Source organism: Acomys minous, assembly GCF_964271855.1.
Source record: "Acomys minous genome assembly, chromosome: 6".
NCBI classification, from domain to species: Eukaryota; Metazoa; Chordata; class Mammalia; order Rodentia; family Muridae; genus Acomys; species Acomys minous.
The window spans coordinates 84751821-84773327 of NC_140487.1; positions in this window are offsets into that span (position 1 = coordinate 84751821).

Below are 21507 nucleotides of genomic sequence, written 5' to 3' on the forward strand. Positions count from 1 at the left end.
CTTTGGCTAACCCAGTTGCCTATAGCAGAAGGCAGAGTGCCGTGAGGTGATTTAGTGACTTGCCTTCCTTTGTCCAGGTGTTCCTGGCCTTCAATGGGATGTGAGTCAGGAAACCATTAGTAGGTGTTTATATAGGGGAAGAGGAGAAGTTGTTGAAAGTCAGACATCTGGATGATCCAATATCTGAAATATCAAAAACTATCTTTCCAAAAGAAAACTAGCAGCTCCTTTCTCTCTCTCTCTCTCTCTCTCTCTCTCTCTCTCTCTCTCTCTCTCTCTTTCACACACACACACACACACACACACACAAACACACAATGACATACACACTCACACACACATATATATACATGCACACACACTTACACAACACACACACATGCTTTCTCTCACACAAACTCACACCAGGTACACACAAGCATACTCTCCTCTCTCTCTCTCTCTCTCTCTCTCTCTCTCTCTCTCTCTCTCTCTCTCTCTTTGTCTCTCTCTGTCTCTCTGTGTGTCTCTCTCTCTGTCTCTCTCTGTCTCTCTGTCTCTCTTGCTGTCTCATACACACAGACACACACACACCCACTCATGCACACATGAATGCACGCATGCACACACATACACATATCTCTTTGAAGTTTCAGCTTTGTACGAGATGCATGTGAGAGTCAAGGAATGCAAATGTATTTTCCCTGATGTCTACCATGTGCCTGACTCTAGAAATGTTGGCTCCTCTACTTTTCACAGTAGCTCTACAAAACAGCAGTAGCTCTATTTTTCACAGAAAGATGCTCAGAGAGGTAAAGATGTCTTGTCCATCACACAATGGTTAGGCATAAAGGCCAAGATTCAGAACATAGCTTGTCTGGCCTGAAAATGCAGGAATTATTTAATTTAGTTTCTTTTTTCCTCCTGTTTCTTCTTCTCTTTCTCTTTCCCTGAATCAGTCTTATCAGGTAGCCCAGGACTGTGCCACCATGCCCAGTCAGGTTTATTTGTGTGCTTATTTTTCTTTTATATTCTTTTCTGCTACTTTCTGCCTGAGAATTTGTGTGTGTGTTAATAGGAGCTATTGTTTTCTCTAAGCTCCCCTCTTTAGAAAGAGTCCATTTCTTTGTCCTATGCAGTGCTGGACATCCTGCAGGGTCAAAACAAACATAATATTTAACTTTTAGACTGTACGGGACCACTCCTGTCCTTCAATAAGGACAGCATAGGGGAGCACAATGCTGAGAGATGCTCTTGGTGAAACGGATGCTGGCCGCTGTTTCTGTATGGCGATGTTTGTTTTAAACTTGAGTAGGTTGAGCTTTGGGAAGGAAGACAGAAGGATTAAGCAGGAAGGGACTTCCAGCTCAACCACTGAAGGCTGTAGGGAGTTAAGTCACTCATGTGCAGTAATTACTACGTAGCAGCTTTGCTTAGATCCAGGTGTCTGTATATGGACAATACCCTATATATCCAGTCCTGCATAATGCACTCTTGAATTATAGTTGGCAAAGAAGCAGCAAATACAAATAAGCTGCTAATCATGTTGGTTTGTTTATCACTCTTAGAGTTCTTTTGGGCAAGGGTATGTTCCCAGGTTTTGGAGTTATTGAGACACTCGTCCAATTTCTAGCCAAGCCTCTTACCTGTGTTTGTGGCTTGCCTATGTGGGTCAGCCATCTAGGACCTCTGGCCTCAATTCTCCATCTGAACGAAAAAGTGTAGCGATACTTGATTTGTAAGGCCATCATTAGCAGCAGCAGCAGCAGCAGCAGCAGCAGCAGCAGCAGCAGCAGCAGGAGCCGCCGCCGCCGCCGCCACTCATCCGATATTACTTTTTTCTTCCCACCTCTCCAAGTGGAAATTATTTATCTGTTATTTGTTAGGCAGAGAGAGATGCGCATTGAATGATGACCTAATTCTTGGGGACAATATGGATGCAGTGCCCATTCTGCCATTATGAGGCCTGCAAAAGTGATTACTAATGTTACTTTTCCAGTTCACTGCAGAGCAGAGGGGAGAGGTTTTTCACACTTCTGGCGTTTTGTTGGAGCAGGACGATATGGATCCCAGATGGCTCCCTCAGCAGATGCGGCCCTGTAGAAGGGCACTGCTGCTTTACAAGGGATTTAATGAAAAGCTGGCCCTCCTCCAGGCTTGAGTCAATCCTCTGGTGTTCTCAGCTAGCACATACAGACTGCTCCGCGAGCTCCCACCCATAGATGGCGTGGTGAATGGAAGGCTAGCAGCTGGAACAGTGACGTGGAAGGGACATTGGCAGGCAAGCAGCCCGGCCTGGAGATTGTCCAGTTAGCCGTTGCTTAGCCGGAATGATCTGGGGACGGTGGACAAGGATGGCTTTCCCAGCTGTTTTGGGGCTCACAGTGTTTCACTTCCTTGCCACGAGTTAGGCGAAAAGGAGTGGGAAAGCAGTGGCTTCCGTTTCGCTCCTGAAGTAGATGAGAGTTGGATCCGCTTCCGGTCAGCCTGTGTGAAGAGCTCCGACTCCTCAAGTGTCAGCTTGTTCTCTCCCATGCCTTTCGTTCTGGCTTCAAGAGGACATCTCGGAAAAGGCTGCCTTGCTCTCCTTCCGGCAAGTTCCCACCCCTAAGCTTATGCCTTCCGGCATAAGGCTTATGCTGTTGGAGCCAGACAATTTACCTGTCCACTGGTTTCCTGTTTTGGTTAACTTGTGGGATATAAGACCTTTTTGGTAGGTACTCCTTGGCCACTTCAGCCCAGAGCCCGGGTGGGGGTGGGGCTGGAGGGCCGCTGGCCCAAAGGAAAGCGTCAACAAGCACTCCTGGATAAGGAGTGCATTTCAGGATAAGCATATGATGGGTCATTGCTTACTCCTCAACGCCATCAGGCACGAGCTGAACTTCTTTCTTAGAGCCCTCTTAGATTCTTCAACGAAAGGGCCCAGCATCAATAGGAAAAGGCTGCTCATGGAGTAGCACCGAGAACCTAAGAGATGGGAGTTATTACGCGGTCTCTAAAAATTAATTCCCCACAAGCATCACCTGGTATTTCTGTTCAGCTAATACCCATGGAAAATCTAGCTCCCCCACTGGGCGTGGTGGTACACACCTGTAATCCCAGAACTTGGAAGGCAGAGGCAGGGGGATTGCTGTGAGTTCGAGGCCAGCCTGGTCTACAAAGTGAGTCCAGGACAGTCAAGGATGTCTGAGAAACCCTGTCTCGAAAAACCTAAAAAAAAAAAAAAAACCAAACCCCCACGCCCCGAAAATCTAGCATCCTCTATACTGCTTACCAAGCTCTTTCATTGGTAGTGTTTCAAGTGGCGCCCCACATAACTCTGGGAACTGTTCTCTGCAACCCCATTTTTGAAGAAAAGAGGTAAGGCCCTGGGAAGATACAGCAGCTGAGCCCCCACAGCTCCCCGGGGGAACAGGCAGCATTAACCCCATTTCTATTTTCAAAGCCATAATTTCCCCCATAATTCCAGACTGCTTCCTATTAACACGTACCCTGGATAAATAAACCCAAGGAAGCCACATTCTCTGTCCTCTGGGGCTCTGGTTAAGGTGATAAGACATATGTAAGAGTAGAAGAAAACACTAGTAAAAACCAATGCGGGTGTTTTTTTTTTTTAAATAATGCTTTGAAGTTTATAAAGCTTGTCCCAAATATCTCCTACACATTTGAGTTTTCAAAGATTATTATCCAGGATATATAAATAATGCATACAAGTCAATAAGAAAAAGACCGGCAACCCCGGAAAAGCTGACAGATTATGAGCAGGCAATTTAAACAGGTGGTAATCATATGGAAAGATGTTCGGCCTTACTAGCCAGTGGGGGAACTCTGATGAGAACAAGAAGACACAATTTCTGTCCATCTCGTGGGCAAACACGACAGTTAGGTAGACCCAACTGTTGGTGAGGATGAGAAGAAATAGGAGCCGCCATACAGCCCAGTGGCAAAATCAACTTGGGGGAGCGAGTGCTTAACAAGGAGATAGATAGATAGATAGATAGATAGATAGATAGATAGATAGATAGAGGAAACTCTTGTGTACACGCAAAAAAAAAAGGCACATAGATATCAATTTCAGTCTTGGTTACTTTCTTACTGCTGTGATAAAATACTCTGACAAAACAACTTAAGAGAGAAAGAGTTGACTTGGCTTGCTGCTTTAGAAGGATATAGTCAGACCATCATGGCAAGAAAGACTTGGCAGCAGACAGGGATGGCAGGAGCAGGAGGCTGGCTGGTCACATTGCAACCCCATCCAGGAAGCCGAGAACAGTGCATGAGTAGTTCTCAGCGCTTAGCTCACTTTCTCCACTTCATACAGGTCTCAGGCACCGGTCCCTTCTACGATTGCGATAAGTCTTCCTATGACAACTAAGTGTAGCCAAGAGACTCTCCGAAAGGCATGCCAGAAGCCCATCTCCCAGGAGATGCTAGATTCTGTCAAATCTACAGTGAATACTATCACAGTTTTAGAGGGATGGGTAAACGATTCAATGGGCCGTTTGGAGATGATACTCGAAACAGTAATCCTAGTAGTCAATTAAAGCTTCATTTAGTGTCATGCATAAATACCAGCAAATTATTCAATCTCTCTGTTGAATAAATGAGACCAGAAAGGCACAACCAGGATAGACACTTTAAAAAAACCATGCAAACAACAAGGCCACATGTTTAGAATGACCCCATCCCTACCTCTTTCTTATAGGCCTGGTGGGGGAGAACGCATGCCCCTCAATGGCAGTAATTACTCCTAGAGACAGGAAGGCTCAGATAAGTTTCCAGGGGGGACAGCTACTGAATCTCCAACAGGCTCTTTCAAAACAACAGCAGCAGCAAAATGAACAGAAGCAAAGTACAAAAACTTGAACGCCGTCAGACCCAGGTGATAGGTTCAGAGAGAAAGCTTGCTAAATCTGCCCTTGAACTTTCTATGTGTTTGGTACCTTACAAAGCAGACACCTAGCCAGCCAAGCACATTTTCCCTAATACTGCGTCCAACTTGCCCCTCACTGAGGCCATTACAGGTGGCAGAGAAAGGCTGATGACACACACTGCTGCTGGGTCCAGCCCTTTGCTCCCCTGCCTGCCCATGGCTCTGTGTTGAGCTGACCCAGGGGCTGAGCAGGTGAAAAAAGATGCTGATGGATTTTTCTTTTCCTAGGGGAAGGGCCTGAGCTATGGTGGGGCCAAGTCATTTCAGAGAAGGAGGCAGAGAGGATTAGGAAGGACAGAAGGCTGAAGTTTTGAGAAAAGGCTGAAGAAGCCGAGGTCCAGTGGACATAGAGCTGGTCCGTTTATTCCCACACTTACATCAGACAGGTATGAGAGTGACAGAGAGTGAAAACTGACCTTGGACAGGCACACGGAAGCCTCCACAGTGCTCTTGGGACTTACCGTCAAAGAATGGCTTTTCCCAGTTCGATACATTGGCGGTTTCCATTCAGATGAAGGGTCTTGGTCAGAGAAAGTAAGATCAAGAGAGCAAAATCATCGCATGGTGCTACGGAAGGAAGACAGTGTCTCTTGTTTTGAGTAATAAACACTCGCCCTTTGCTGCCCTTTTCTAGAGTTGTGTGGTGTGAAGATTTGAAGATCATAGAGTTGAATACAATGTCATTCTCCTTTTCCTAGTGGAAACAGTTCCAACTCTCCATCTTCCTGCCTCTTCTTCTTCCTCCTCCTCCAAATGCCACTCTGGCTGGCAAATCACTCTTAAATATACATGTATATGGGAGGGAGAGAGAGAGAGAGAGAGAGAGAGAGAGAGAGAGAGAGAGAGAGAGAGAGAGAGAGAGAGAGAGAGAGAGCGCACTAGAGGAAGTGAGGAAGAGAAAGAGAGGGAAGAGAGAGATTAAGAGGGGTACAGATAGGGTTAAATGCTAACAGCTGTCAAAAATCTAATTTCTTTTGGAGGGGGAAATAATAGGATCATCCAGCTGTTAAGGATTTTCTGTTTGAAACTTGTCAAGATGGAAGCACAATAGTGGCAGTATTATCAAGTTTTACCTCTCTGTAGCGAGTGCTGGGCACCTAGCTCTGCTTTCAGGCTAGGCACTCACTGTGCGTCAGTACATTAACTTGTTTAGCCAGCACCTCAGTTTGGGTGGGCAACATTACCACTCGACTCTGTGGCTGGGGTATCTAAGACTCCCAAGGAGCAGACACTCACCCAAATTTGCACAGCTTACAGGGTAGAGAGCAGAAGCCCAGAAAAAGGAATACTTGGTTGTCCCAGCTTGCTTTTTGTTGCTGTGATAAAACACTAACTAAAACAAGATGGAGGATGGAGGGGCAAAGCATTTACTTGCTCTATCCTTGTTCATCCCAGTCTATCACTGAGGGAAGACAGGGCAGGAAGTCAAGCAGGGACCTGAAGGCAGGAACTGAAGCAGAGACTACGAAGGACTGCTGCTCACTCTCTCACTCCCAGGCTCTCTTCAGCTACCTTTTTAATTTAATTTAATTTAATTTTTGTTTTGTTTTTGGGTTTTTCAAGATAGGGTTTCTCTGTGTAACCTTGGCTGTCCTGGGACTCACTTTGTAAACCAGGCTGGCCTTGAACTCACAGCGATCATCCTGCCTCTGCCTCCCAAGTGCTGGGATTAAAGACGTGCACCACCACGCCTGGCTCAGCTACCTTTTTTAGACAGTCCAGGCTCACCTGCTCAGCGGTGGTGCCATCCATAGTGGGCCAAGCTCTCCTCCATCAATTAGCAACCCAGAAAGTGCCCCACAGACACGCCCACAGGCCAGTATGATGCAGGCAGTTCCTCAATTGGGGTGCCTTCTTCCCAGGTGTGCAATGTCAACCACCAGGATAAGCCATCCCATGGGTCAAGGCTGTTAGACAGAGAGGCCACAGCAGACAGGGACCCAGCTCTTGGGTTCTTTCTACCCATCTCGAGATTCTTTCTTTTCTTGCTCCCATGAGCTCCATTTAAAGAAAAGTGTCTTCCAGCATGACTTCTGAAGAGAAAGGATTTGGTTTCCCTCATTCTTTTGGTACGGATAAGAATCTAGCTTCCTGCCCTCCAGCCTTCTCCAGACTTATTCTCAGTATTGCTTGTTCTCTGTAGTTACTGGGTCACAACTTTATCAGATTCCAGCGACGACGTGAGAACCCAAGCAGGCAGCTGAGGCTGGGGACTCCGGGCGAGCTTTCCCATTCATTAGCAGAGGGGACAGGGAGCCTTTGTCTGCTTTCAGCTGTTTGCACGCTATTCACTTTGTACACAAGCATAGAGCTAGCCTCAGTGTGTTCTCTGCCCTGGAGGTTATGACCTATCTGTAGGTCTTAACAGTGGCTTAGAATCAAATTGTGTAGACTAGGAAATACCAGGGTGTGTAATGCTTATAAAGATAGGTATTCTTTGGTGAACATACCCAGTGATAACACATATCTGCCCTTGGTGAAGGTGGCTAATTCATTTCTTACTGTGTGCCACAGTTCCAGCAACTCAAAAGCTACTGGTCTGAGATGCGTTGGCAAGCATCTGTTTTTGTGAACAGGTTATCTGAACATAGCCACATCTGCTTGTATTGTCGTGAGTCACTTCCACAGTATAGTCACTGGGCTCATTAGTTGCAACATAGTGTAGGGACCACAAAGCCTAAATTATTTAATTGGTCCTTTATAGAAAAACAGCCCTCTCCTCTGGCCTGGCCTGGGTATTGAGGACAAAACTTTCATTTCAAAGTCAAATTGCATGTAGTTTTTAATCTCTCTACCCCAGGAACTGTCTGGGTTATAGTCATCACATGCAGACTTAGATAAATGTATATATAACTACAGAAACATGGTTATTACAAAGGCAATGGCTGCTTAGGAACCAGAGGTATTCAGGTGTGATGGCCTTCCCGGGCACAGCCAAGAGGATGACCTTTCCGTCCTAGGAAAATATTTTGATGTTTAAGCTCATTGCACTCAACCAGACATTTCCTTGAACAAATTTTCAAGGAAAATACTTCAATCCTGCATTCATCTTGGGTGCCACGTGTTTTATCCAAGTTAAATATTTCCAGAAAATAAATGTCTAGACGCCGTCTCATATAAATTAAGCACCCGTTTTGGTACAGATTCTTAGCAGACCTCTCTTTTGGTGTGAGGTGAGTATAATTTAAGCTCCATGAAAAAGGTTAGGTGCTAGGTCACGTCTGAGGTGCCTCATCAGTCCCTGTGTAGGACGCTAGTGAGTGTGTGGTGGCATCAACATGGGAAGACAAGACTCCAGGATTATACGTGAAAAGAAAGCCCCCTTTTCTTTGCAATTGTAATTTATAACAATCTTGGATGAAAAAAACACGCACTCGTTTCGTGTGTCTCATGGAAAGGTCATGGTCCTGACTCCACACAGAGCAAGAGAGTGGGCATAAGGGAGGCGAAGGTAAAATTGTGTTGCTTTAATTTTATACTTTATTTCTACTTGATGTTTTCTCAGACTGATGTCCTTCATCCCATTCTAATAATCCGCTTCAGTGCTTTTCATATTTTTATTTTCTTAGTAACACGCTTTTTTTTTAAAAAATTCATTTTGATGTACATTGTAGATATTTTTCCTCCACAAAAAATATGAACTTTTGAAAAACTAAATATGTAAAGATCAAACATTTTAAGGTACTATTACATTTTTATAATATATCTTTATATGTAACATAAATGTTATAAATATATTTATATAAAATTTATAATCAGGAAAAGATTATGTAGAGGTTATAAACTAGTGTTACAAGTAATTTATGTTTTGTATAAATATAATAAAGATATTATAAACATTATACCTTATATAAAATACATTTGTATTTTAAATAAATATTATGTCATATAGTTATATACAACAGTAAATATACAATAAAGCATAAATATAATAACGTATGCTATGTTTTATAATATATTCTCAGTGTATATTTTTAGTTTACTTATGATAAAGAAAATAATTTCATGAGTGAATTTACAGTAAAACATATTGAACTACTTGAAATCCTATGGAGAAGTACTTTAAAAAGAAGTTTTTTCCCCCTAGATTTTTTGCAAGGTCCTTGTCAGTATTATTCTCTATGTTTTGTTATTTTTTTTTAAAGAATAAAGGTTAAGAAAGTATCCAATAAGCAGAGATGAGAGAGAAAATTTTTATATTTTACTAAGATGTATGTAAATATCTTTATTCTCCTTGCCTAGGACCTTGCAAACAAGAAACAAACAAGTTTCTGCACTTGGCACTATATTCCACTTTCTAGCTCAGTGACTCTTTAATGGGCATATTAATGGATTTATGTGCCAGACACCAGGCTGTGCGCCAAAGAACAGAAACAGGCCCTGTGTTGTGATGGTTCTTGTCATGCAGAGGGAGTGAGGTGGGAATGAGGCCCAGAAATAAACAAGTAAACAGGTGGCAGGATTACCCGGCACACATAGTCTCACCTGGGCAATCCAAGATGGCATCTCTAAGGATGGTTTGAACAGAAAGAGAAACTCAGCCTTGCAGTGAGCCTCGGAAGGAGCAATGCGCAGGGGGACCTGGTCTGAAAGTACTGAGCAAGAACTTGGGAAACAATTCATCTGTTTTGAGGTCACTTATTCATTTAATGCTTTGTTTTGTTTTTTGTTTTTGTTTATTTTTGTACAGCTAGTGTTTTATTGCATAGCTCAGTCTGCCTTCCAACGCACTGTCCTCCTGCCTCAGCATCCCAGTGCTGGAATTGCAACTGTGTGTCACTACATGGCCTGAGATCACATAGTGTATAAACAGTCTTTGGGTTACTATTTTTAAAAAGTAGGTGTGGAGCAGGGCATGGTGACAAATGACTGTTATCCCAGCACTCGGGAGGCAGAGGCAGGCTGATCTCTGTGAGTTCGAGGCCATCCTGATCTGCAAAGTGAGTTCAGGAAAGCCAAGGCTACACAGAGAAACCATGTCTCAAAAAACCAAAAAATAAAAATAAAATAATAAAATAAAAAAATTAAAAAGTAGGCTTGGATATGAGCCCTAGGGAAAACCTACTACTATTATCCTAATAAATGAGCATTTCACTACCAACATTTCACTATACCCACCATCACTCAAGTCTTATCAGAGAAATTGCTGCTTGCAGTAGACGGTAGTTAACACAGAGATCCATCCCTGGACAGTGTGTAGAGCGAGAGGCGTTGGAGCACTCGGCCATAAATGGGCAGTCTCTCTCACACTTCCCTCAAAGCTCGGGGAATCTGTGCAGAGGAAGGCAGAAAGATTGTGAGAACCTCGGGTGGTGGATGGCTTAAAGGAAACAGCATTTTCAGGCACAGTAGTGTTGACAAGTATATAAACTCACAGACACAGTGACAGCATGCATAAGACCTGTGCAAGTTCAAACCAGACAAAACCCCAGCAAGGAGAAGAGGCAGTCCTATCCGTAACCAAGGAGCCATTTGCAAGTGATAACTTCCCAGAGAGGGAAAACCAGTTTTCTTCAATGGAGTGACTCTGGATATCCTACCACACTCCAGGGAAGCCACACGCTTTAGAGCAATCAGCCAACACAACATCGTCTGTGTGTGTGTGTGTGTGTGTGTGTGTGTGTGTGTGTGTGTGTTGTTTTGTTTTTTTAAGAGAGAGAAAGACTTGAAGTGGGGTGTGTGGGTGGGGACTGTGCGAGGAGTTGGGGGAGGGGAAAGAATATGGTCACAATATATTGTATGACATTTTCAAAAAATAAAAAAATATTTCTTAAAGAGTAGATTCCAGGATATGTACTGTCCCCTTAGAAATCGCATGGGAAATAGAGTCTCAAGTGAAGTGACTGATTTCTTCCTGTTTTCTGAGCTCGCAGACATCACAAGCTCCCTAGTGAGATGGGTGGTTTCTGTGACATGTGTTCTGAAGGCTGACCATGGGGCTCTGTGAGGCAGTTAGCCACAGTACCATCTCCCGTGCGACCCTGACATTTACAATTTCAACTGAGGTGCTTTGGTTTCCTTCTCTTGCCTCTGACTAGACTAGAAACAGTTCTACTTAACTTCACAGGTCAGGCCATCAAAGGCGGGGGAGCTTCCATCTGGTTCTCCTAGGATGACGATTTTCGGAACCTGGCCGCCATATTGTGAGGAAGCACAGGCAGCCACGTGAGGTGGCTTCACGGAGGTGTCATGGTCGGCAGGCTGAGTGAGGTTTTCATCCACAGGTAGCGTCAACCACAGATGTGTGGGTAAAGGCGTCTCCATATGATTTCTGCTCTTACTGCAAGATGCGTGCCTTTAGAGTCTTACAGCCGACTTTTAGGTGCCTTGTTTTCTAGCAGTAGACAGTGAACATGGGACTTAAAGCCTTTATGTTGAGCCGTGAGTACTAAAGGTGATGTCACATAGAGAGGATGCTGCTCAGTTTCCTGCATCATTAGGTAAAGCAAGTCATCCCCACCCCTCCTGCCCCCGGGATCCAAGAGATCATGTCCCTTATCACTGAGACGAGTGGGCCAGCCAGAGCTCTGCCAGGTCATGATGAGGCAAAGGGGGACAAATGACGCCATTCCCACCAGGCAGCATCTGTGCATCTATGCCTTCCCCCAGCTGGATTTAACACTCCCTCCAGAGTGCGTCCCTTCATCGGTGGGACAGTTGCTTGAGCAGAAGGCATACACGCCTTTGTTCCAACCAAAGCACATTGTCTTTCTTTGTGTGTGAGTGGTCTACAAAACCCTGACTGAGAGGATTAATTTGAAGTATTTCTGCCCAGGTTGAGGATACACTTCAGTGGTAGAATACTCTCCTAATATGTTTTAGGTCTTAGGCTCAGACCATAGAATCTCTAAAAGGAAACAAAGTGTATCTGCCTGCACCTCAAGGCTTCCATGGGTCTTCCCTGTGGGGAACAGATTTGCAGCTGCAGCATAAAGGTTAGTAGCAGCACAGCCTTGGGGTATATCCTGCCTGGTTCAGATCTTTACTCAGCAGTTTATTAGAGCAGGAGCACACCGCTTAACTGTCTGCACTCCGATTTCCTCATCTGTAAAGGGAGGCTAATCGCAAAAGTTTGCGTTCTATGGCAATACTGTGAGAATTGGATAAACTAGGTTGTGAAAATATTTAAAGTCAGTAACATCTGGATCATAAGCAACTGTAGTAAATACACATACATGCATAAATATATACACACACATATATGATATATACAGATTAGGTGTATATAGGTATGTATAATATATGCACATTAATGGTCTGTATATAATCTTATTGAGACATAATTTTGTTATAGCTAAAGTTGGCTTTGAACTAACAATTGTTCTGTCTCGGCCCCTGAGTGCTGAGATTATAGGCATGAGCTACCATCCTTGTCTGATATGCTCTACCTACTGATGTGAAGGAAACAGATCTTATTCATTATTGTTTTATCTTGGAACTAGTGTGGGACCCTGTCTCCTCTGGGACAGAACACGCACCTTTCCCACTCTGTGCCCCTGCCCCCAGCACAGGCATGTCCACTGTAAGAGTTCTATACAATGTGCTTAAATCACTGGACAGCGAAGCATCTGCCTGCGTCAGTAGGCTGTGCAGTCCAACACCATGAGATTGAAAAATCAAAATGAAAAAAAAATGTGCTTGGTCCCAAGTGGTTGAGATAAGATACAGAGCTCTGGCGTGTCAGCATCGAAGAAAGGGCCGTGGCCGGGGAAACCCCAGTCAGTCATTAACTGTGAAGAGAGAGCGGGAGCAGCAAGAGCTTGTGCTGCGTCGTGACGTCATCTGCCATTCACTCACGTGGGGGGAGAATGATTTACTAGCAGCCCAGAGAATATGGGGGGAAAAAACGTAACTCCGTACTTTAGAAATGTAAGTGGCGCCAAGCAAATGACTTGGGTGTTGAGGTAATTTCCTAGATGGACTTGCAAATGTCATTTGTCATCAGTTTCAAGTTTCAAGGAAGTGGAAGCTGGGATGTGGATGGTTTTGGGGATGCCAGGAGTCTATGGTCACCATGCTTACCACCCATGGTCTCAGTAGGTACTTTTTTTTTTTTATTAATTTATTCTTGTTACATCTCAATGGTTATCCCATCCCTTGTATCCTCCCATTCTTCCCTCCCTCCCATTTTCCCCTTATTCCCCTCCCCTATGACTGTTCCTGAGGGGGATTACCTCCCCCTGTATATGCTCATAGGGTATCAAGTCTCTTCTCGGTACTCAGTAGGTACTCTTGAGGTATGATGTCATAAGCCTGGGACCAGGTAAGGCTGCAACGGTAAGACTTTCAAATATGGAATGTGGCCAAAGGAGGTCTCCCTGCTGTGCGGTGCAGGTCAGCCCCTTATGGCACTCAGGGGCCCGGATCTACATGCTCTTTCATTGTATGGTTTCTGTGTGGCAATACTGAGGACAGAGATCAATGCAATCACCGGCCTCAAGAAACTCTGAATGTGATGTGAGAAACGAGCTCATTAGACAACTATGCCCAGAAAGTGATCTAAATGGGAGAGATGACAGGTAGAGCCCAGCTGCCGAGGCAGGGCGGGAGTCCCACCTAACATGACAGTTACTGTCAGTTAATGTCACTAGGGCTTCATTAGTGATAGCCCACACAGCCTTGGTGAGCTTTCTAAATGGCAAATGTGGCCATGTGGCCGTGTCATTTCTTACATATGCCTTTTAAGTGAAATTAGTTCATACAGACTGAATACCTGTGTCTCCTCAAAGCCCCCACTGAGGCCCTAGCCTCCACAGGGTTCGTAGTGGGAAGAGGAACCCTAGGGAGATAGTTAGGATTGTGTGTAGGGAGTTAGTGCCCCCTAAAAAAGAGACGGGAACATGCCTGCCTGGTCCCGCTCTCACTCACCCTGTCTCTCCGCAGTATGGTGACACAGTGAAGGGAGGAGCTCTTTACAAATGAGGAAGACCAACCCCAGCAGAGTCCCACTGCACTAGCACCTTCACCTCAGACTTCTAGCCTCCAACTGTGTACATTTCATTGTTTATAAGCTGCCCACACTGTGGTATTTTTTTACAGTACCCAAGCTACAAACATTTAAACAATAGTAAACACCGAAGACTTACCATTGCTAAACTATTTCTCTCTGTCCCTCTCTCTCATACACACACACACACACACACACACACACACACACACGGAGAGAGAGAGAGACAGAGAGAGAGAGACAGAGAGAACATATAAGCTATCTATTGCTTTATAAGAGAGATTTCAATCTTCATTGCAAATCCCTCCCAGGCTTCCACAATGCAGCCCGCCCTTTATTTTCTAGCCATTCCTCGTGCAGGCAATGCTTGTCCCATTACTCAGAGAAACCTTGGTGCCTCAGCATCTGTTGCCTCATCTCCTCCCGTCCTGCCTTCCCTCCGTCTTCTGGGATGTTGTTAGTCATCCTTTTAGACCAGCTGCATGGTCCCTACCTCAGGGCAGAATTCACATCCCTGCCCTTTGGGCCTTTGCTGGTCAGGGTAGAGACGCTCTTCCTCTGCCTGTCACGTGTTGCTCTCTCAAAACACATCTCCAGAACCATCAGGGTGTGAAGTCTTTGTGGACTTACAAGGAGGAAGTGGGTATGTTCTCCCAGAGGCCCTTGCTTGCTAGACATCCCTCATTTCTCCTTCAGCTTGACTGTGAGCCGGTGTCTGTAGTTCCAAATCCTGAGCTCTTGGTGTTTGGGAAATACGAAAATGGATGCATTAATCACACTACATTGTAGGTAAGTTGCCCATGGAGCACAGCATACTGCTCCATATTGCAAGACCCTTTGTGGGTGGGCATTTATTGCCTTTATTTATTCTATTTTGTCTTTTCTCTTTTCAAGACTGCTGCTCCCTAAGTAGGAGACAACATTTGTTAGACAGTTGAGTCCAGACTCAGAAAACCCAGTTGTCTTAATTTGACTTACATTTTAAAATTTAGAACTAAGAATTCATGGTGAAGGCATAGAGTACATCCCAGGAAGTTCTAAGCTCTGGGCTTAAACCAGAATCTCTGCTCTGACCTTGGTCAGCCACTTACTCAAGTAGAATTTATTTTCTTGGAAGGATTTGTCAGCTAGACTAATAATATCCCACACAGAAGGTGGTTCTGAAGGCCGAACAAGACTGGATACACGAAATGCTTGGCGCTCTAAGGTGTTCAACCAGAGCTAATTTCCGTTCACCCAGTTGGTGTCATGGCATGGCACCCGCTCTGTTGGTCCTACAAAACAAACTTCTGTAGGGTCTTTGAGAATGAGGGACAAGCCTCACTTCTGTCGCCCTGGCAGTTGGATGGGAGATGGTGCCCTTGAAACCTGACACGGGGCCGTGCCAGGAAGACATGAGCCTTCCCGCAGCCAAGTGCTATTTTGGGGTCTGATGGCTTTGGAGAGACGATAACAGCTGACCTTTGTGCCGATAGAGGATGCCTGTGTTCTGGAAGAAAGTGCCAAAACCTCAACTAATGCCAGCTGGAGAGAACTCACTGTGCCCTGAGATCGGGTATTCAAATACTATTATTTTTATGCCAACATAAGAGTTTATTCAGGAAGTTGCAAAGAAAGAAAAAAAAAACTCAACAGATTCCATAGCAATGAACTCCAAGGGAACTGGAATGTTCTTGGGCCTTTTCTGCTTGCCTGCACCCAATAGTCATGAGCACAGAAAGAAGGATGCATTTGTAAGAATGTCCTCCCTCCCACAATGCTGCAGTTAGAAATTCCAAAGTTACAATTCCAAAGACTTGACAGAGCCGAGATTCACTTCATGCTCATCCTTCAGTGTGGGAGCAGTGAGCTGTTCTGTGTCGTCACTTGAGAAGCAAGGGTAGAGCTGCCGTCAGTGTAGTACTACTTGTCATCCTGGGGAAGAAGCTAAGGGGACCCAGGCAATCCAGCCTGACAAAGACACAGGCCATTTCCGTCTTCGTGCGATTATTCAAGCGATGTGTATGGCTTACACAGTCACCCAGTGGCAGGGTAGCCGGGGCAGCAAGGGCTCACCTGGGCTCAGCACAGCCTGCGGTGGCGTCCCTTTGTAGCAGTACAGTTGATTCTCATCCTGGAGCAAATACAGCCTGAAATGCGCATGACCACAAGCTGGAGCCCCGAGGCAGCCACCTAGAAGCCTCAATAGTGCTGGGTGCTGAGGTGCACCCTCCGCATCTTTCCCTCGCTTGTTCATTACCCTGTGTGGTGAGCACCGAGGATATGAATGAGGATGCTTAGTTGTGATACAAAAAAAAAAAAAAAAAAAAAAAAGAGCATCAGAAATGTCAGAAACACATGGAAGAGAGGGAATGGATTTTCTGAGATGTTGAGGAAGCAGAACCAACGGAGTCTAAGGGTCGGTCAAATAGAGGACAGAGGGGAAAGGAAGAAATGCAGGACAGTCCTTTGGTTTGGCTGCCTTGTTTGCTGATGGAATAAAGATGGTACAGTTCGCTGGAAAATGTGCCCTCGCTTAGTAGGTCCGTTACTCATGCTTCCCAAAGACAACCGAGAAGAATTAGTAAATAATGCATTGAATACGTGGATCTGGAGCTTAGGAGGCAGACGTGAGCCAGGGATAAACATTCAGTGGTCATCCGCTCGGAATTGATGGTTTGAAGCTAAGGAAAAGTGGGTGGGGTAAAGAGTCAATCAGGACAGGAAGTGTAGGGAAGGACAGTAAAGTGGACCATTTATGCAAGGAGCACGAAGGAGTGACTGATGCAATTAACTATTTTGAGACATAATTTTCAGTTAACCCATAAAGATGGGCAGATCCTTTCCCCCAGAAATGGCAGCCCTGGGCAGATATTCTATGAAAAAGTCAGGGAAGATGTGTCGAGGGCACTCACAGCACTGTGGCTATGCTAGCAGAACTCTGAAAAACAAGCCAAAGAGCCACTAGAATGAGAGGGCTATGTTAGTAGAGGGATAGCCACACAATGGGATGCAACGAAAAATAATGAAGCCGAGCTTCGTGCGGCAGCACGGACGGACGAGCTTCAAGAGCAGAACATTAAGTGGAAAGAGAAAGTTGCGTAAGAGAACATCCCGTGTGATTCTTTTATACCAAGGTCATAGGCTTGCAAAACTAAACACATGTGGTAAAACTTAAAACAACCAGCACGGAGAAGATAAACACAAACATAAGAATAGCGGTTGTCCTTGGGGGAGGGGAGGGGAGGGGAGGGGGTGCTAGCATCCCAGTGGTGACCATGGGGTTTCAGAGACTGCAACTTCAGACTAAGGGTAGAAGGAAAAGGGCACCCATCACCCATGGTACTTACCCCCCCCCCTTTCCCTCTTGTTTAGCTATTCTTGCTTTGTCTTTTTTTGTTTTGTTTTTTTCCAAAACAGGGCTTCTCTTTCTGGCCTTAACTGTCCTGGACTTACTTTGTAGACCAGGCTGGCCTTGAACTCACAGTGATCCACCTACCTCTGCCTCCTGAGTGCTGGGATTAAGGGCATGCACCACCACGCCCAGCTTTCTTTTTCTTTTTCTTTTTCAACGTAATTTTCATAACATGGAATAGCCATATTCAATACTTTCTAATATTTATGTGTATGTGTGTGTGTGTGTTTGCTTATGTGTGTAGGTGACCATGCACAGTGTGAGTCTATGTGTCTGTAGAGGTTAAAGGTCAACCTCTAGTGTTGCTTCTCAGGCATGTACCACCTTGTTGTTTTGAGACAGGGTCTCTCACTGGCCTGAGATTTGCTGAGTAGTCTAGAGTAGCTGGCCCTCGAACTCCAGGAATCACTTGCCTCTGTTGGTATCATGAACACTCACTGTTATGCCGGATTTTTCATGAGGATTCTGGGATTGAATTCAGAATCTAACGCTTGCATGACAAACAGTGTACTGCCCAAGCAATCTCCCCAGCCTCACTGATTATTCATTCTTTTTTTGGTAATAAACCAAAAGCTAAAATAATAAAGAAGGCTTGAACATAGGAAACAATACAGTCTGGAAGATTACACAGTCAGAGGACAAGGAATCCCAAAAGGAGGTCACTTAATGGCTAAGGCAGCTGAGAGAAGAAGACTGAGAATTAGCAGAAAGTTAACTAAGTTAACGACTTTAGGGAGCATTAGGGAGGGGACTTCTGTGTGTCAGCCCTTAATAAAGACTCCTATGACTTCATGTCAGTTAGCCTCTCCACAACATTTGGGGACAGATACTACATGGCTTCTTTTAGTCAATGAGAAAAATGAGACTCAAGGAAGGCATGATTTATATTTGCACGAGCGACAGTGTAGACGAAAACAAAATCTCTGATGGAAAAGTCATGCTCTTAGCCAGAATTGCCTTGAGTGCTCTCCTCTCCAAGCAAGGAGGGCTTCGAGAAGGAGGTGAGTTGCAGAGACATAAAAATAAGGCTGAGAACATGGGTCAGTTAGTACGATGCTAGCCCAGCCTGCACGAAGCCCTGCGTTCCGTTCTCAGAACCACTGCAATGAGGCTGGATAGCACAAGCCTGAGATCTCAGGATTTGGGAGAAGGAGCCAGGAAGGAGGTTCTGGGAATGACGTCATCCTCAGTTACTCAGTGACTATGAGGACAGCCCATGAAGTAGTCTAAGATCCCGTCTTTAAAATAAATAAGTAAATACATGATAAAACAGATGAGGATAAATGGTGGACAGGCACATAGGGAGACACACAAACAAACAAACAAAAAAAACCAGATACACACATAGACAGGTAAGTGGTGAAGAAAATTTTCTATGGATCTAAGCATGCAGAAATGAGCGATTTCTACCCTCAGGGTCAACAGTGACATCAAAGCAGGGTTAATGGCATTCAACTGTATGAGACAAAATAATGAATTAGAAACAGACAAGTAAAAACAGACGCTGTAAATTGGATTCAATGGCTTACATCTGTAACCCCAGCATGGGGAGGCTGAGGCAGCGGGATTGCTGTGAGTTTTCAAGGCCAACCTTAGCTATTTAATGAGCTCCCAGCCTGGGTTTAAAAGTGAAACCTGGTCCCAATGAAACAAAACAGCAACAAATCACTCACCCCTGGAAAAAAGACAATAGAGCCAAACCAAAACCAACCCATATTAAATGAAGCAACCAACAGCAAAATTAAACCACTTGAAGTGTAGAATGTTCTTTAAAGGGGGAAGACCAGCCTTAGGCAGAAGTTTGAGAAACTGACTAGAGACTTGGCTAAGGCAGAAATTTCGAAGGAGGCGTTAGCATCAGTGACTTCATTTGTGTGAGGACATCCAAACATGGGATTAGACGAGCAAGCGAGCAAAGCAGAAACCTCCACTTCCATCCTGGATGAAGCGATAAGGAAGTAACAATCTCTCATAAACAAACAGCACTCGGAACAAATGACGTGAAGCTACCTCCCAACAGTGGGCAGTCAGCAGTATAGGGTAGGGTCTCAGAAAACAGAACCTAAAACTGGAACTGGAAACAAGGTGAGTTCCAAATTTGCTTTAGCATTTGAGCCGAGGACGGCTTCTGTATTGTGGGCTCCGAAAAGGAGGGCCCAAAAAAGATCCAGCCGCACTGAGGCTGGGGTGCAGGAATTTTCAGGGCAGAGCTATGGAAAGAAAGATAAAAGATCTTCAGTAATGTGCACAGAATACACCCTGACCAAGTTACAAAAGCAGGCAGTCATAGAATAACACTATACACAATTAGGCAAGAGCCACTGGGTTTTGCAGTCAGGTCAATTCCTAGCTCAGAGAAGGTTCAGGAAATAGTTAGCTCCAGCTACTTAGGCTAAGGAAAGCCTTGGTAATCAGCTGGGGCATTGGATGAGACCCTAAAGGGAACAAATCTTGGGTATATATTGTTTATTTCAATTTATACTTTTTTCTTTGTTCATCTTTTCCTCTTTTTGTTTATTTTGTTTGTTGGTGGGTGTTTACTTTCTTTAAATAATTTAAATATTTCTTCAATGCTTTATTTTATTGTAACCTTTGGCTTTTTAGCTAAATAGCTTTTTTTGTGGATCTATTAGGGTTTTCAATATGCGTCTTTAATATAGTCTACATAAAGTATATATTCATGCACAATATAAGATCATTTAAGCCTTCTAGTTTCTTCTCATATTCCTTATCCTTTATAAACTTATTGTAAATCCATAATAATTGTTACTGTTTTTACTTGAAATAATCAACTTTCTATTAAAGAATTTTTTGTTGTTGTTGTCTTGTTTTTTTTGAAACAGGTTTTCTCTGTGTTAACAACCCTGGCTGTCCTGGACTTACTTTGTAGACCAGGCTGGCTTCGAACTCACAGAGATCTGCCTGCCTCCGCCTCCCGAGTTCTGGGATTAAAAGTGTGCACCACCACGCCCAGCAAGAAATTTTGAAAAAAAAAAGTTCTTTAACATATCCACATGAGTTCTATTTTGACATCCGTTATTTGTCTAGACATGTTTTCCTGGATAATGACCTTGTTTTCATTTTTGCCTGATGAACTCCCTTGAAAGGATTTGTTGTTACATCTCTCTCTATTTATAACACTATTATATAAAAATATAGTAATATTATATATATATAAAGTTTAGCCACTAGGGACAACAATGTTCCCCACAAAAACCACAGATTAACAAAACCCCAGGACCAAGTATGAAAAATGTGCTTCAGAATGGTTGATGAGGGCAGTTCAAGTGAATCTGAAAACAATATAGACTATGGCTATTGCCCCTCAGAGGTTTAAGGTAAGCCCCTATCACTAAAGATATCATACACTGAAGACACAGGTCTGCTTGGATTATCTGAGCTGCATCTAGCCCGAAAGTCTCTTCCCTATTAATTTGAGGCTCTTAGTTTGAGAGGAGGCGGAGCACGGAAGAAGTTGGAGGGAGGCAGGCAGATCACTTGGGAGGCATCGGAGGGGGAAGGAATGCAACTATATTTTAATTAAAAGTGTATAAGAAATTAAAGAATAGTCCATGAGTTTGAAAGAGAGGAAGGAGGGGTATATGAACTTATTTGAAAGGAAGAGCAGTAAGGGATAAGCGATGTAATTATAGTATAATACCAAAAATAAAAGAAGGAAAGAAGAAAGGAAGGTAGGAAGGTTAAGACAGGCAAACAATATCACAGGACTTTAGGTACCTGAGGAGAATTCAGAACTTTTTAGGTTTAGGCAAGATTGAAATCTGAGTAATTCTGAAAATTATAGTTTTCCTGAGAAGAGAAAAAAATGTATTAGAAAAACCCTTATAAATGTATACAAATGTAAAAAATACTTACCATAAATATATACAAATTGTTGAGAAAATTTTAATTATCTTAGCAAGGTGAAAAAAAAAAAGAAAGATAAATATAGCATAAAATGGAACAAACCAGAAGAGACAGTGAGATGGTAGATTTAAACTCAGCTTTAATCAGTAATAGTATTAAATGTAAATGGTATAAATTGTACAATTAAAGGCAGATATTGCCAGACCAGGTAAAAAAAAAAAAAGCAAAACATAACTACATCCTGTTACAACAACCCTTTGAAATATAAAAACACAGCTATTTAAAGACTGCCAAGGGTAATTGTACAAGCACTAAGCTGAAACAAACTAAAGTGGCTATTTAGAATAAAATAAAGGAGATTGCAGAGCAATACTCACAGTGGAGAGA